Source organism: Macrotis lagotis, chromosome 6 (assembly GCF_037893015.1).
Source record: "Macrotis lagotis isolate mMagLag1 chromosome 6, bilby.v1.9.chrom.fasta, whole genome shotgun sequence".
Taxonomy (NCBI): Eukaryota; Metazoa; Chordata; class Mammalia; order Peramelemorphia; family Peramelidae; genus Macrotis; species Macrotis lagotis.
In genome coordinates, this window is record NC_133663.1 from 130,116,944 (window position 1) to 130,133,566 (window position 16,623).

Below are 16,623 nucleotides of genomic sequence, written 5' to 3' on the forward strand. Positions count from 1 at the left end.
ATGTAAATGATGTATAAGGTCCCTTCTAGCACAAACACTCTGAGATTTATAGATAGAAAGATGGATGGATGGATGGATGGATGGATGGATGGATGGATGGATGGATGGATGGATGGATGGATGGACAGATAGTTATAAAAATATATTTGTTTTGCCATTTTCAAATTATAACCCTGATAAAACATGCCTGCCTACCTGCATGTAACATAAAGGATACTAACAAAAGCTCTTAGATTTTGGAGTATATTAAACAGAATCATAACTAGCTATTTTTGTATCAGTATCAGTAATGAAGGGGAAGAAATGATCCTGGATAAAATTACCACTAAAAAATGAAACTACTACCAATATGGCTATAAAGATATGGTATACTTCTGTCCCCATGGTTGCAACATGTTAAAGCAATGAGCCACTCCAGGTGGTACTGTCTGAATTCTCCAAATTCCCTTTCTTGGGTCAAAGGTCCAGTTTCCTCCTTCTTTATTTATCAGATCTGGTTTTATTCAAACAGGATACAATTGTATTAGCATTTGATTTTATCATTGAGAATTTTTTCCCTATATTCTTACTTCACTTTGATGGATCTATGATATCATGAACTTGGATACTTCCTCCAGACATGAATAACTCTATTAAGTTATGTCTGCTCATCTTTCAAAGCTCTTATTGTTATTACTCCATAAATCAGCCACACCCATTGATAGAGCTGAAGGCTGACATTTTTATTAAATCAACATTAAAATTAATTTGTTCTCCATGTACAGAAATTTGTTAAAAGCTAGCATTTCTAAAGCCTTCAAAGTTTGTAAAACACTTATATTTGTTGAGTCTTAACCTTAGGAAGTAGGTGTTATTATTGTCCTCCATGAGGAGGTTGAGACTGTGAGAGGTTAAGAAATTTGCCCAGGGTTAAATACAGCTAGTAAGTGTTTGAACTCAAATCTTCCTGACTCCAAGGCTTTTTTCAATCCACAAAAGAGGCCTGAAGATACACTAAATAAAGGACAAAAATTGACAAGACATAAGCATTTATGAGAAAATTCTTGTCCCAGGCAGCATAATAGTAACACTATCTCTACCCTCAAAGGGTCAACATTCTACTAGACATAAATGTAAATATATTAAATATCCTATAAAGCAGAAAAATCACCAAAGGGACATAGTGACCTATTATTGTTTTAGAGGTCATTACCCATATCTCCTTGATATTCAGATTACTCCATAGTGCTCAGATAGTTTCAACTTGAAGAATCTCATAGGACAACATTCTAGGTCAATGTCCTCAACTGGACAAACCCAGCTTTTCAGGGCTTAGGAAGATAAAAGCAAGAATCCCCAAGTTCTCACTGCTTTTTTGAGGTTCTCACTGACAGTAAAATCGAGTTAAGGCAAAAAGTCTGTATTATGTACTTCCATAATGTCAAAAAGCATTCCAGAGCTGAGGATACAAAGAAAGGCAAATAGTATAAAATTGTACCCTCTCCCAATTTGGTCCATTTTACCAGTGACCTTGAAATGGCAAAAAGTTACAGACTCCAGGTACCATCTTTTCTTTATCACCCACACCCCACTCCCAGTTTGAATTTGGCCTGGTGTGATTAATAACAGTAATTTGCAACACTCAAACATAAAATGCTTGTTCCCTTTTTTGTTAATAGAAAGTAGAGCTCCTCCTAATTTACATCTCAATAAGGTTAATAGAATTTCTTAAGGAGGTTATCAAATGGTAGCTAGTGTTAATGATTACAGTTGGTCAGGGAGGATGCTCCTATGCTCCCCCTACCTCCCCCACTCCTTAAAGTCCTCTATCCTCAACAGAGGAGGACTAAAATTCCAAAGTATCTTATTCTACACTTAGGGAATATAATAAATCTTAAGAGTTGTAAATCTTAAGAATTAAAAGCCTATGGTAAAGGAGGTACCTAAGGGATATATTTCCTAAGAGCTGGTTTTGAGGGGGGATTGAGAGGGATAGAATTCTGAAGAAGGAAAGGACTGGGAAGAGAAAAGTGAAAAGATAACACTTCTGTCCCAATTTTGCTCTGGGTGACTGCTGAGTGTTGGCAATAGTAAGGCACCTTCAAATTACCTTTGTAACTGTTTTTCCTATTCAATCCACTGACAAAGGTTTCAGACTGAGAATTCAATGGAGGGAATTATCTCCTCAATAGTGTAAACTCCTCAGAGCATGAGGCTTAGGCAGAATAGGAGCATAGTTCAGGAAAACCTAAGACGCTATTAATTTATTCTGTTCCTAATATAGGTCTTGTAATCCCCTTTGTCAAGGACATGTAGAGCTGGGAATAAAAGTTTTGCCAGCCTGAATGGAGTTCTTGGCTTGTTGTAACTCATCCTCCAAAGTCCTCAGTTGACTGGGAAGGTACCGTGCAAGGTACTTGAAAGTTTTGAACTAAGAACAGGATTATTATATATTATATGATGGATTATTATATTTATAAACTCTGCAAAGCAAAGCAAAAGCTAATTTGGGTTCCCCTTGTCAAAAATCTGAGCCACAACAAAATAGACTTGAGGGGTAGAAAGGACAGGAAAGTAAAAAATAGAAGAGAATTTCTCAGAGGCAGGGGATGGAGGCCGGAATTCACTATTCATTATCCCTATGATTCTCTGCCGATCTGGAGTAAAGGGGTTTAACTAATGGAAAAATCAAACTTCCTAGGGTTGGTTGAAAGAAAGAGATGAGGGGACAGCTAGGTGGTACAGTGGATAGAGCACCAGCCCTGGAGTCAGGAGTACCTGAGTTCAAGTCCAGCCTCAGACACTTAATAATTACCTAGCTGTGTGGCCTTGGGCAAGCCACTTAACCCTATTTGCCTTGCAAAAAACTTTTAAAAAAGAGAGAGAGAGATGGAAAAGGTGGCTACATATCCAGGAAGGTAGAAACCATCCCAAAGAGAGGAACTACTTTTCTTGTTAAAAATAACCAACTGCTAATCTCATATATAATACATATTAGAATAGAATTCCTTTAATCAAGACTAAAAGGAGAACTTAGTTGAAAGTTCTGACATTTATCAAAAACAAATTAAAAAATCATAAAACATGGCTAGAAGTAAAAACAGTTGGAGGGAAAGAAGGGTACATTTGTTTTTTTAGTTTGAACCTGATTTCCTTGGTGTACAGAAGTAGGAGGAACAATGGTCAGAGAACCAGACTTGGAATCAGGAAGAACTGTGTTTCAATACTATCACCAACTCAATTCACTTTGTAATCCTAATGAAGTCATTTAACTATTCATTGCTCTCAGATAGTTGAATAAATCATATTACAGATTAGACAGCCACCTCAATATGGATTTGTATGTGCATGTAGACCTGTGTTTCCAAAAGTATATCACCAATGCAGATCAGCAACTGATTGAAATTTATGTTCTAAGAGAGCTGTCTGCGGTATTAAGATGTTTTGAATAACTTACTTAAGGTCACAGAGCTAACAATTATCAAGAGATTGAATTTGAATGTGTTAATGACACCAAGCTAATCTCTAGACACTATTTTTTTATTCCTTTTTCACAAATTCTATAGTTCCTGTGTACTTGTGACCACTACCTCCCTTCTCAGTATAGTGCCTAACACATTGTAAGCATTTAACAAATGCTTGTTGAAACACAGACTTGAGACTTTTGTTAACCTTTGGCAATGATATATCATAGCATATTTCTCCCAACAATTCATCTCCTCACAGATCTTTGAAAACAGGAGCTAAAAGTGTTTTACCCATACTGAATTAAAATATGCATTAGCCATATTGCAGAAATTATGGCTCAAAGACAACCGATGAAATCACTGTTCATCAAATATGAGAATTAACTCAAATATCAAAGGAATAACTGCTTTGCATTAATCACTTGGCTTTCACAACTAACAGTAAATTATACATGCTTCTTTCAAGGCAGAAAAGACAGAAGGTAGCTGAAAAGAAATAAGATTCATGAAAGAGACGAATTAGGAACTGATTCTAGAAGACAACTCCCAGTAAACATATTGATAGAAAGATAGGAAAGGGTGAAAAAGATCTTCTATCCAGAGTTCTTAGACAATCCTAGCTGGAGTTAGTTGAAACTTCTGATTAGGCAAAAAAGAAAGAAAAATAATTTGTGACTATTGGTTCTCAGGAAGATAAGAAAGCAAGGGAAAAGGGTGAGTAGCTAATAAAGTATCTTCTGACTTTTCTTAGGTAGTGACCAAGATGAACCCAAAATCACCTTTGTCAAAACAAGCAACAAACCCAAGATGACAACCATCAGTTTAAGTGAAGGACTGACCATAGTTACCTCCCCACTCAATAAATTCTTGTAGCTCTCTATCAAATATGGGGATACAGGATAAAATTTTAAATCTTGTTTGGCATTCAAAGCCCTTCATCACCTGCCCCCCCATCTCTCCAATCTTCTTATGCCTTATACACACAGACACTCTGTCTTCTGAGTCCAGCCATTTTCACTATAGCCCCATGTTTAGAATTCTTTCCCTCCTAGTTTCCTTCCAGTCTTAGCTAAAATTCCATTTTCTCCAGGAAGCCTTTCTCAATCTTCCTTAGTTCTAATGCCTTCCCTCTATTGATTATCTACATTTTATCCTCTCTAAAGCTAAGTTGTACAAAATTGTTTACAAGCTGTCTCCTCCATTTAGATTCTGAATTCCTTAAGAGCAGGGACTGTCTTTTGCCTTTCTTTGTATGTCTAATCCTTAGCACATTGCTTAATATTTACTGACTCCCATATATACCAAAATGTTTACAGCAGCCTTTTTTGTGATACCAAAGAATTAGAAGCAAAGTAGCTACCCATTCAAATGGGAAATGGTTGAACAAATTGTGGCACATGAATGTAATGGAATACTACTATACTGTAAGAAATGATGTGTGTCTTAAATACAAAGAAGTATGTAAATAAATATCTATATGAACTGACACAGAGGGAAGTAAACAGAGACAAGAACGCAATATATGACTACAACAGTGTAAATGGAAAGAACAACTACACACTGAAGACATCAAAAGTGAATGTAACAAAATTATTAGAGACCAAGCAGGACTCAAATGAAGAAATATGAGAGGATAACCCTCCCGCTTCTGCTTTGTGGAGGAGGGAAATCCATGTCTTACATACTTTTCCCCCCATACTTTTACAATCTATTTATCAGTTGTGCTGGGTATTTTTTTCCCCTCCTTTAAGTAATACTATTTGTTATATGGGAATGGTTCTCTAAGAGAGGAAGGAGGAAAGATGCTTGGGACAGAAAACATCAATAAAAATTTATTCTTTAAAAGTAGATGTTGGGCAGCTAGGTGGCGTAGTGGATAAAGCACCGGCCCTGGAGTCAGGAGTACCTGGGTTCAAATCGGGTCTCAGACACTTAATAATTACCTATCTGTGTGGCCTTGGGCAAGCCATTTAACCCTGTTTGCCTTGCAAAAAAAACCTAAAAAAAAGTAGATTTTGCTAAAAAAAAAAACAGTTTATTGATGTATGCAAACAATATTAAAATATATTTTGAAGTATACAAGTTGTCATGATATTATTAACCTCTCCTCCCCCTTACTTTCCTTTGATAGGAGAGCTGATTTAAAAAGTGTTCTTTCTTCTACTGAAGGTTCTTTGTTATCATGCTGGCCACTCAAATCCTGTGCATTAGGAAACAAGCTGTCAAGAATTTTATTCTTTGAACCTATTCAGCAAATCATTCTAGACAGAGATATTACATGTTGGCATATAAAATGCAAAAAAGATAGCATAGGTGAAGTATGAGGCTCATTAAAAATATATAGCAAAAATGAAAAGACAACACTTAAAATGCAGGTCTGGTAGCCCTCATTATATTAGTACAAAAGAAAATAATGTACATCCTTTTCATTTCACATAAAAGTAAAAAAAAAAAAATACCATCTTATATTAAACACCACTAGTAAAGCAGACTTCAAAATAGCAAAACAATTTCCAGAACCTTGTGGTTAGCCTCTAAAACAATGCTTTGGGGATTTTCTTATCACAAATTCTGTTCTACAAATAATCATACAGTTTTCTCTTTGTTCAGTCCTTTCAGTCATGTCCTACTCATTATGACCCCATTTGGAGTTTTCTTGGCTAGAATGATTTGCTATTTTTTTCTCATTTTACTGATGAAGGAACTGAGGCAAACAGGGTTAAGTTTTGCTCAAGGTTACATACCTAATAAATGTCTGAGGCCATATTTGAACTTAGGAAGATGAGTCTTCCTGACTTGAGGCTGGGCAAATTATCCAATGAACCACCTTGCTACCTGTACTCTCTAGTCGCTGTTCATTCCTTATTTGGAAAGAATGAGACTGGATACTTAGACTGAGAAAGTAACAATTTGAACTTGTCTGGTTCAACTGTTGACATGGCTGGTTTCCTAAAATCAACACTTACTTTTAAATTATCCTTATATCCTCTCTTCCCAGACAACCCAACCATTTATACAAAGTTCACCTAAACTCCCAAAGAACAAACCACAATCACAAAAAAGAAAAAAATGAAGGACAGAAGCTGAGATCAGAAAAGAAAAAGAGATCACTAATAACTTCCATCTCCCCCACTGAACTCAAAGCTCTTCTTTCTGTTTATTAATTTAAGACAGAGAGGCTCTGGGTAGGCTCTGTTTTATCTCTAGGTTCTGCAGGCCAGAAATATGATTTCTAGCACTGTATTTATTTTTTTTAACATTTTAAAATATGAAGCCATAAAAGTTCAGGTGCCTGTCTCAATTTTTTTCATCCCTAACTTTTCCAAAGCAGTTTCCTTTTATATTCCAATTTAAATCAAATACTTCTTATTAAGTTAAAATCAAGCTCCAACAAATTAATTTAGTGTATGTAAACACTACCAGGTATGTCAATTTTAAATATTTATAAAGATTAAATGTAGATATCCAAAATACAAAATTTTTATACCGTAGTTAATTAGGATTAGAAAAAAGTCTCAAAACACTTCTCGTTTTACCTTCCCAAAACTTCAGCTATAAGAGAAGCTGAAATCAAAGCTAAACAACAATAGCAATCACCAAATATGTGTAGGACAATGCACAAGAAGTTGAAGGAGATACAGAATTTATATAAGGTGTCATCTCTGCCTCCCTAGAGTTTAGGGACTATTAGGAAGATAAGTCACAGAGATAAGATTAATACATGATGAAGAGGGGAAGTTTGGGGAGAAAGATAATAAATTGTTATGGACAGGCTGAATCCAAGATGTTTCAAGAGAGTCAATTCACATTTGTAATGCAAGCCTGGAGATTGGGAGAGAGGTTAGGACTAGGACAACATAAATAGAGACGAAAATCATTTGTATGGAGCTGCTGAGATCAAGAGAATACTTCAGAAGTAGAAGAGAAAGTAGCCTGCAATAGAGATTTGGGGGACACCTAGTTAAAAAGCATGGCCTATATGAAGATCCAGGAAAAGAGACTTTGAAGGAGTGGTCAGACAGGTAAGTCAGACATCAGTGGTCAGACAATTAGGAGAACCAAGAGAGAAAGCATCACAAAAACCTAGAGAAAAGGATGAGAGTGATTGACTATTAGAGGAGAACCAGGAGAGAAAAGTATCACAAAAACCTAGAGAAAGGGATGAGGGTGGTTGATCAAGTTAAAGGCAGTACTTAGATCATAAAGGATACTAGGAAAAAGTCACTTATTTTTGATAATTAAGACATCTTTGGTAACTTTAGAAAGAGAAATTTCAATTAAATGGGATTGGTAGTCAGACTATAGAGAGTTAGAAGAGAATTAGAAAAGAGAAAGTAGAAGGAGGTGCTGATAATAGATAGCTTTCTTGTTTGGTTGTAGAAGGAAGCAAAATACACACTTATACCTATCAGGGATGACTAAATCAAGTGAGAGATTTTGCTGGAGGAGTCATGGTCATATTTATACGATGTAGAGAAACAATCAAGAGGCAGAAATTATTGAATATTAGAGATAGAGTGGGGATAGCAGGGACAACAACATGGGATAGAATGGAACTTAGGGTACATGAAAGTGAATCTGCTTTGGCACAAAAGGCTACCTCTATACTCAACAAAATTGAGGAAGGAAATAATAGCAAAAGATAATTAAGTGAAATAAGAAGACAAGAAGGAGCTCTGAATGCTTTAAATTTTTTCCAATGAAAAATGAAACAGTTCTCCAATGAGAAGGTGGGGAAGAGGTGCTATAGGAGACTTGAAGTGGGATAGACAGATTTGGAAAAGTCTCTATGGTCAATGGAAAGGAAAAAAAAAAAGAAGAGATGAATGCTCCCACCACTGGGAAGCACAATGAGGAAACCTTCTTTTTGATGAAATATCTATCTATGTACACTTCTTTCAACCTAGAGACTAGAATTTTTCCTAGGACAAGTAAATTCAAAGAAACCTAACCTAATTCTAACAATGAGATCATTTATAGCTTGGGTATGAAATGGTCCAAAGCCACGTGGACGAGGTTCCATTAGACTATATAAGATAGAGTTTATATATAGGCTATAGAATTTATAGAAGATCAAAAAGATGAAAAGATATTAAATACAACTCATAGCACCGTCATTAGGAAATTTCTAATATTCTAATAGAGATTTATATTTGTCTTATTTAAATGTTAATTTCCAGCTAATTCATTAGTTTCCTCATTTTCTTTTGTGTAACAAAAATTAATTATGTAAACACAACAGTCTTAATCAATCATGGATTTTTATGTAAGAGAAAGTGTTTAATTTTACATATATATATATATATATATATAAAATTGCATCCTAATAAAATATTAGATAACAAGGATATTTCTGAAAATAATCCACTCAAAGTAACAGCAATATTATAAGAAATCAGTTGGGAATGACTTAGCTATTTTCAGCAACGCAATGATCCAAAACAACTCTGGAGGACTTATGATGAAAAAGCTCTCCAGCTCTCCATCCCCAAAGAACTGATGGTATTTGAATATAGATTGAAGCATAATTTTTTAACTTTTTCTTTTTTAATTATCTTTTGAATGTCACAATTTTTCCCCCTTCGATTCCCTCCCCCCACCCCCATGGAAGGTAGTCTGATGGTCTTTACATTGCTTCCATGCTACACATTGATCAAAATTGAATGTGTTGAGAGAGATATCATATCCTTAAGGAAAAATTAAAATATAAGAGATAGCAAAATTACATAATATGATATCTTTTTTTTAAAAAAAATTAAATAGTCTTTGTTCAAACTCCACAATTCTTTCTCTGGATACAGATGGTATTCTCCATCACAGATACTCCAAAATTGTCCCACGCACTGATGAAATGAGCAAGTCCATCAAGATTGATCATCAACCCCATGTTGCTATTAGGGTGTACAATATTCTTCTGGTTCTGCTCATTTGGCTTAGCTTCATGTAAATCCTTCCAGGCTTCTCTGAATTCCCATCCCTCCTGATTTCTAATAGAACAATAGTGTTCCATAACATACATATACCATAATTTTTTCAGTCATTCCCCAACTGATGGATATTCACTCAATTTCCAGTTCTTTACCACCACAAACTGAGCTGTTATGAATATTTTTATACAAGTGATATTTGTACCCTTTTTTCATGATCTCTTCAGGGTAAAGACTCATTAGTGGTATTGCTGGATCAAAGGGAATGAACATTTTTATTACCCTTTGGGCATAATTCCATATTGCTTTCCAGAAATATTGGATGAGTTCACAGCTCCACCAACAATGCATTAGTGTTGAGATTTCCCACATCGCTTCTAGCATTGATCATTGCCTTTTCTGGTCATATTGGCCAGTCTGAGAGGTGTGAGGTGGTAACTCAGAGATGCTTTAATTTTCACTCCTCTAATAAATAGTGATTTACAGGAATTTTTCATACGACTATTAATCACTTTGATTTCCTCATCTGTAAATTGCCTTTGCATATCCTTTGACCATTTGTCAATTGTAGAATGACTTGGTTTTTTTATGATTGACTCCATTCTCTATATACTTTAGAAATGAGTCCTTTGTCAGAAATACTAGATGTAAAAATTGTTTCCCAATTTGCTACATTTCTTTTGATCTTGGTTACAGCGGTTTCATTTGTGCAAAATCTTTTTAATGTAATCAAAATTATCTAGTTTATTTTTTTTAGATTTTTTCAAGGCAGTGGGGTTAAGTGGGTTGCCCAAGGCCACACAGCTAGATAATTATTAAGTGTCTGAGGCCAGATTTGAACTCAGGTACTCCTGACTCCAGGGCCGGTGCTCTATCCACTGTGTCACCTAGCCGCCCTCTAGTTTATTTTTAATGATGTTCTCCATCTCTTCCTTGGTCATAAACTGTTTCCCTTTCCATAGATCTGACAGGTAAACTATTCCTTCATGTTCTAGTTTGCTTATAATATTGTCTTTCATGTCTAAATCCTGTACTCATTTTGATCTTATCTTGGGATAGGGTGTGAGATGTTGGTCCAATCCAAGTTTCTAACTCCCAATTTTCCCAAAAGTTTTTATCAGAGAGAGTTTTTAATGCAAGAAGCTGGACTCTTTGGGTTTATCAAACAGCAGATTATTATAATCATTCCCTGCTATCTCCTTTGCACCTAGTCTATTCCACAGATCCACTACTCTATTTCTTAGCATACCAAACAGTTTTGGTGACTGGTACTTTATAATATAATTTTAGATTTGGTGGGTCCAAGCCACCTTCTTTTGTATTTTTTTTTCATTAAATGCCTGCAAATTCTTGACATTTTATTTCTCCATATGAATTACTTACAGTTTTTTCTAACTCATTAAAGTAATTTTTGGAATTTTGATTGGTAGGGCACTAAAGAAGTAGTTTAATTTAGTTAGAATTGTCATTTTTATTATATTAGCTCTGCTTATCTATGAATAGTTGATATTTACCCAGTTATTTAAATTTGATTCTCTTTGTGTGAGAAGTGTTTTATAGTTCTTTTCATAGAGTCTGAATCTGCCTTGGCAGGTACACTTACAAGTATTTTATATTGTTTAAAGATACTTTGAATGGGATTTCTATTTCTAACTCTTGAGGTTTTAATATATAGAAAGTGCTGAGGATTTTTGAGGATTTATTTTATATCCTGTGACTTTGCTAAAGTTGCTAATTGTTTACAGTAGTTTTCAGATGATTTTATTAGGATTCTTTAGGTATACCATCATGTCTTCTACAAAGAGTGAGAGTTTTGTTGTTTCTTCTTTCCCAATTCTAATTCCTTCAATTTCTTTTTCTCCTCGTATTGCTAAAGCTAACATTTCTAACACAATACTGAATAGTAGTGATGATAATGGGCATCCTTGTTTTACCCCTGATATTATTGGGAATGCCTCTCACTTGTCCCCATTGCATATAATGCTTCTTGATGGTTTCAAAAAGATACTGCTTATCATTCTAAGGAACAATCCACTTATTCCTATGTTCTCTAGTGTTTTTAGAAGGAATGGGTACTGTATTTCGTCAAAGGCTTTTTTCAGCATTAACTTTCTTTTTCTTGAGATTTTCTTTTGCAACATGACTAATACAGAAATATATTTTATATGACTACACATGTATAATCAATATTAAATTGTCTGCCTTCTCAATGCTGAGGATGAGGATGAAGAGAATTTGAAACTAAAAGTCTTAATAGTAAATGTATTTGGAGAAAATATAATTGAGAAAAATAAAATACTATATATTTTTAAAAATTGCAACACAAGTTTAAAAAAATTCCGTACAAATAAAAAATGATGAATTTTATCCCAATGACATCTACATGAACTCTGCAGTACAGGTAGAGGAATAGATGATTTCCACCCAAACTTCCATGTTCTTAGGTGGAACATGGCCCATACACACACACAACATTTGACAACAACATGCTGATATAGTCCTAGAGGCTTATATCCATTTACCACCAAATATCTATCCATTCTTCTAGTTCATTCTCAAAGTTTATATCTCTAAATCCTTATCCTTGAACTTGAAAATCTTATAACCTCTGTGCCACCCCTCCATCCATAGGACTTCTGGGCCTTATCATCTTCCCAGCAATTCAATTTTCTTTTAAGTATTGTCTCTCCCAATTAGAGTAGGAGTTCTGTCTGTATTCCCAGTGCTTAGTGTACTGTTTTGTATGGAATAAACATGCATACATTTTTTCATTCACTCAGGGACATATCCTAAACAGAAATGTATTCAATAAAAACATATTGATTTATCATAATATTTAATTGATTCATTTTGAAAATTATCTTGGTAAGCACCTTAAGTTTATTGCTCAAATAAGCCAGTTGATTTGATCTTCCTGTTCCCAGCAGGCCTTATGTGGAGTCTTTTTCATTCCATCCCATGGAGAAGATGATTTGAAGGACCATAAGACAAAGCCACCATCTTTGAAGTGATTACCAATATATGGTTGTCAAATTAAGTCCTGGGGCGGCTAGGTGGCACAGTGGATAAAGCACCAACCCTGGAGTCAGGAGGACCTGAGTTCAAATCCAGCTTCAGACACTTAATAATTACCTAGCTGTGTAGCCTTGGGCGAACCCCACTGCCTTGCAAAAACTAAAAACCATAAATTAAGTCCTCCATTCAGATAGTTGAATAATTGAAAATATTTTTGCCATAACATCATAGTCTATCAGGACAATTTGCCATTTCTTAATCATGCCATAATCATGTTTGTAAAACAAGTCATTCACAGATTTGAGGTTTAGGTAACCTCAGGCAACATATGTCTCTACAATCCTCATTATGTTAACTAAAGCCTTGATGAGTTTAACAAACATGTCAATAAAGATTTGGTGAGATCATCAAAACTATAGTTCTTAGAGATCTTTAGCCTTTGGAGAATTAGAAAAAGTTAAACTTGAGTTTTTCTTGAATTATTTCTTTCATAGGTAACTTTCCAAAGTCATATTTTTTTTAAGTTACCTTCTTCTCCAGTCATTTGACCTTTAGTTCTGCAAGAGTCTTTTGCCTTTTTACCAGGGATTCTGGAACAGATGGTAGTCTTTCTTTTATTCCATGCCCACCATGAGTTGGAAAATGCTTTGAAAGTTATAAAATAAAAATTATAAAAATTAAAGAAGAAGTTGGGAGCACACTGCCAGCTTTTGTCAGGGGCAATTAAAATAGAAAGAAAAAAGAATTGCTGGCATTAGCAGTCTCCTAGAGAAAAAAAAAATTCTGCAGTACTGTTCCATAAGGTTCCTTCAATAAGCTGAAATACTCAAGGAAGGTTCCAGCTTAATTAATGGCCACTAGCAATCTCCATCCAGACATCCATCCTCTCAGTTTTATCTCTTCTTCTCTCATATCTCCATTGTCTGCTTAGTTGTGCATGGAGAATACTTCCTTCCCCCAACTCAAGACAAAGATAATCCTGGGAGCTCCCATGCAACTCCCAGAGTGAAGGCTCAAACCCTAACCAAACAGTGCAGTCAGTCCAAGCATATTGTTATATTCACAAAATTATTTCACCAGTAGCAGAGATGATATTATTGGGGTTTGGGATTTTTTTTCCTTTTTTCTTTTTTTTTTTTGATTCATCTTGAAGAAGACCACAACATCAGGGAAGTGATGCCATGACAAGCACAGGAATTGGATTTGAGTGAGAAAGATGCTGTGCTAAGTCACCAGCCTCACATTCTCCTCCAGAACTGTCTGGGTCCAGTGGCCAGATATGAATCAGGACGACTGGAGATGGTACTGGATGTGAAGCAGTCGGAGTTAAATGACTTACCCAAGGTCACACAACTAGTGAAAGTAGTGAAGTCAAGTGTCTGAGGATGAATTCAAACTCAAGTCCTACTGACTCTAAGGCCAGTATTCTATCTACTGTGTCACTTAGCTGCCCTAACGGAGACACAATTGCTGAATAAGGTAGAAAAGACCTAAAGGTTTTTATGACATTTGAGATTGAGTCTTGAAGGGAATTAGGGACTAGAAGGGACAGAGGTCAAGGCCAGGTAAGAGAAAGATCAGCCTCTGAAAAAGCAGATAGAAATCAATAACAGGTCAATTTAGTTAAAGTAGAGGGGGTATAAAAGGGATTAATAGGAGATAAGATGGAAAATAAATCTACTTTGCATTTATTTGTTCAGCTATAGAACTAAATTTTGATAACAAAAATGAAAGAAAATAAATGCAAAATAATTATTATTGCATTATTACATTTCACTTTTGTAATCAAGTCTCAAACTACTTTAAAAAGTCAGTTTTAAAGTTTAGTTATATTTGGAAAGACATAACATCAGGAAAAGAGGAAAAAGTTGGCTCTCCCAAAAAAAAAACTTTTGACTCAGAAATTAGTGAAAGGATTTTCCAAAGTTCTTTTTCTTTAGTTTCAAAAGTAGCAAGTTGAATGCATGTAACTTTATAATTATATTTTAACTAGTTATCTCCTTTTAAACTATGTGGCTGAAGTCATTTGCATGAAGTGACTTTTTAACCTACTATATTAATTGCCTTTAAATTTTTGCTTAATGGCACTACTATGGCCAAAAGATAGGCAGTAATAGGATATAACCTATTACCAATATTAACTTACAGTCTGCTATGGAAGATGCATGGAAAGAAGTAGACAAAAAGGATCCATGCATCTTCCATAGCAGACTTATCAAGGAAATCATGTATCAGTCAAAAAAATACATGGTACTCCAAAAGTCTTCAAGCATTTTCAAGCTATCAGAGCACTAATACTTTTGGAACACCTTGTATATTAATGATCATATTTACTACTGAACTAGTAGTTCTTTATATGTTGATTTAGCCTCTTTATTTTTAACATTCATTCTTGTAAAATTTTTGCTCATACTTGTCTCCCTGTAGTTACTCCTCCTTCCATTGAAAAGAAAAAGCAATAATTTAACTTATTTAATATTTTTAGAGATCAGTAGTTTTGGCAATGTGGTCACACCCTGATATACACAGAAAAATACCCCTATTTCTTAGAATGTCTTCATGCATTGCTTGACCTGAAATGTCTTCATTTTGCACCAGATAAGCATTTTAGAAATATTATTTTGTTTTTATCTTCACAACAACCCCAGGAAGTCAGTGCTATTATTATCAACATTTTATAGAGGCAAAGGCCCAGGGTTATCCAGCTATTAAGTATCCAAAGCCAGATTTGTACTCCAGCCTTCCTGACTCCATTTGAGTTGTATTCACAAATCCATTTAGCTACCTTCAAAATAGCTAAAACTGGTTCTCAAGCAGCCCCAAACCAATCAGATACCAATTATTAAGACAAACTGTGATAAAAAAAAATGCTAGAATTTGGTAAAGACAACCCTAGTTCACATTCTACCCCTTCTACTTTCTCTGGAACTCAGTTTCTTCATCTGTAAAATGAAGGAGTTGATAACCTCAGAGACTTCTATAACTATAGTCTCATCATTTGTTGACCACTATGCTCCTTTCAGCTTCTAAATCTGTGATCTTATGCATGATCCATAAAATTAATATTTTCCTATATGATATCTCATAACCATATCCCCTTTTCCATTCCCACTGCCCCTTGCCCTAGCTCGAACCCAAATTCCCTCTATACTAAAAAAGTTTCTCTTCTGTTTGTTCTATCTTTATTCCATTTACATTCTTCTTACCAGAGAAAACCCCCTGAAGTTTGTTGCTGATCATGTTATTCCAGTGCTTAATGATTGATATACAGTAGGATCTCAAGAAATGGATGTTGTTGTATTTCAAACCATCCAAGGCTCTTCCTTACCAAATGAATAAAGTTGAAATTCTTATGCATCATCAGCTTTGCCATTACCATCATCACAATCATATCATCACACACTCACATTTCTATAGTGTTTTAAAACGTATAATTTTGTGCATACTCTTTGATCCAGCAATACCACTACTGGATCTATACCCTGAAGAGATCATGAAAAGGGGCGAAAACATCACTTGTACAAAAAAAATATTCATAGCAGCTCTGTTTGTAGTCGTCAAAGAATTGGAAATTGAGGGGATGTCCATCAGCTGGGGAATGACTAAGCAAGGGATGGTACATGAATATTATGGAATATTATTGTTCCAATAGAAACCAGGAGAAATGGGATTTCAGAAAAGCCTAGAAAGACTTGCATGATTTGATGCTGAATGAGATGAGCAGAAACAGAAGAACTTTGTACACCCTAATGGCAACATGGGGTGATGATCAACCTTGGACTTGCTCATTCCATCAGTGCAATGATCCAGGACAATTTTAGGGGATTTATGATGTAGAATACCATGAGGAATACTTTGAGTTTAAACTCAAAGATAAAGATTATTACCTTCTATTTTTTTTAAAAAAAAGTTGTCTTATGTACTACATAATTTTGCTATCTCTAATATTTTATTTTTTTCTCAAGGATATGTTTTTTTCTTTTAACACATTCACTTTTGATCATTGTATACATGGAAACAATGTAAAGACTATCAGATTGCCTTCTGTAGGGGGCAGAAGGGGGAGGGAAATGAGGTTGGGGAAAAATTGTAAAATTCAAAACATTACAAAAAATGATAGGTAGAAATTACTATTGTATATATTTGGAAAACAAATAAAATACTTATATAATAAAAAAATTATTTCATTCAAGTCTCCCTATAACTCTGTAGAGATTATGGGTTTTACTACCCCC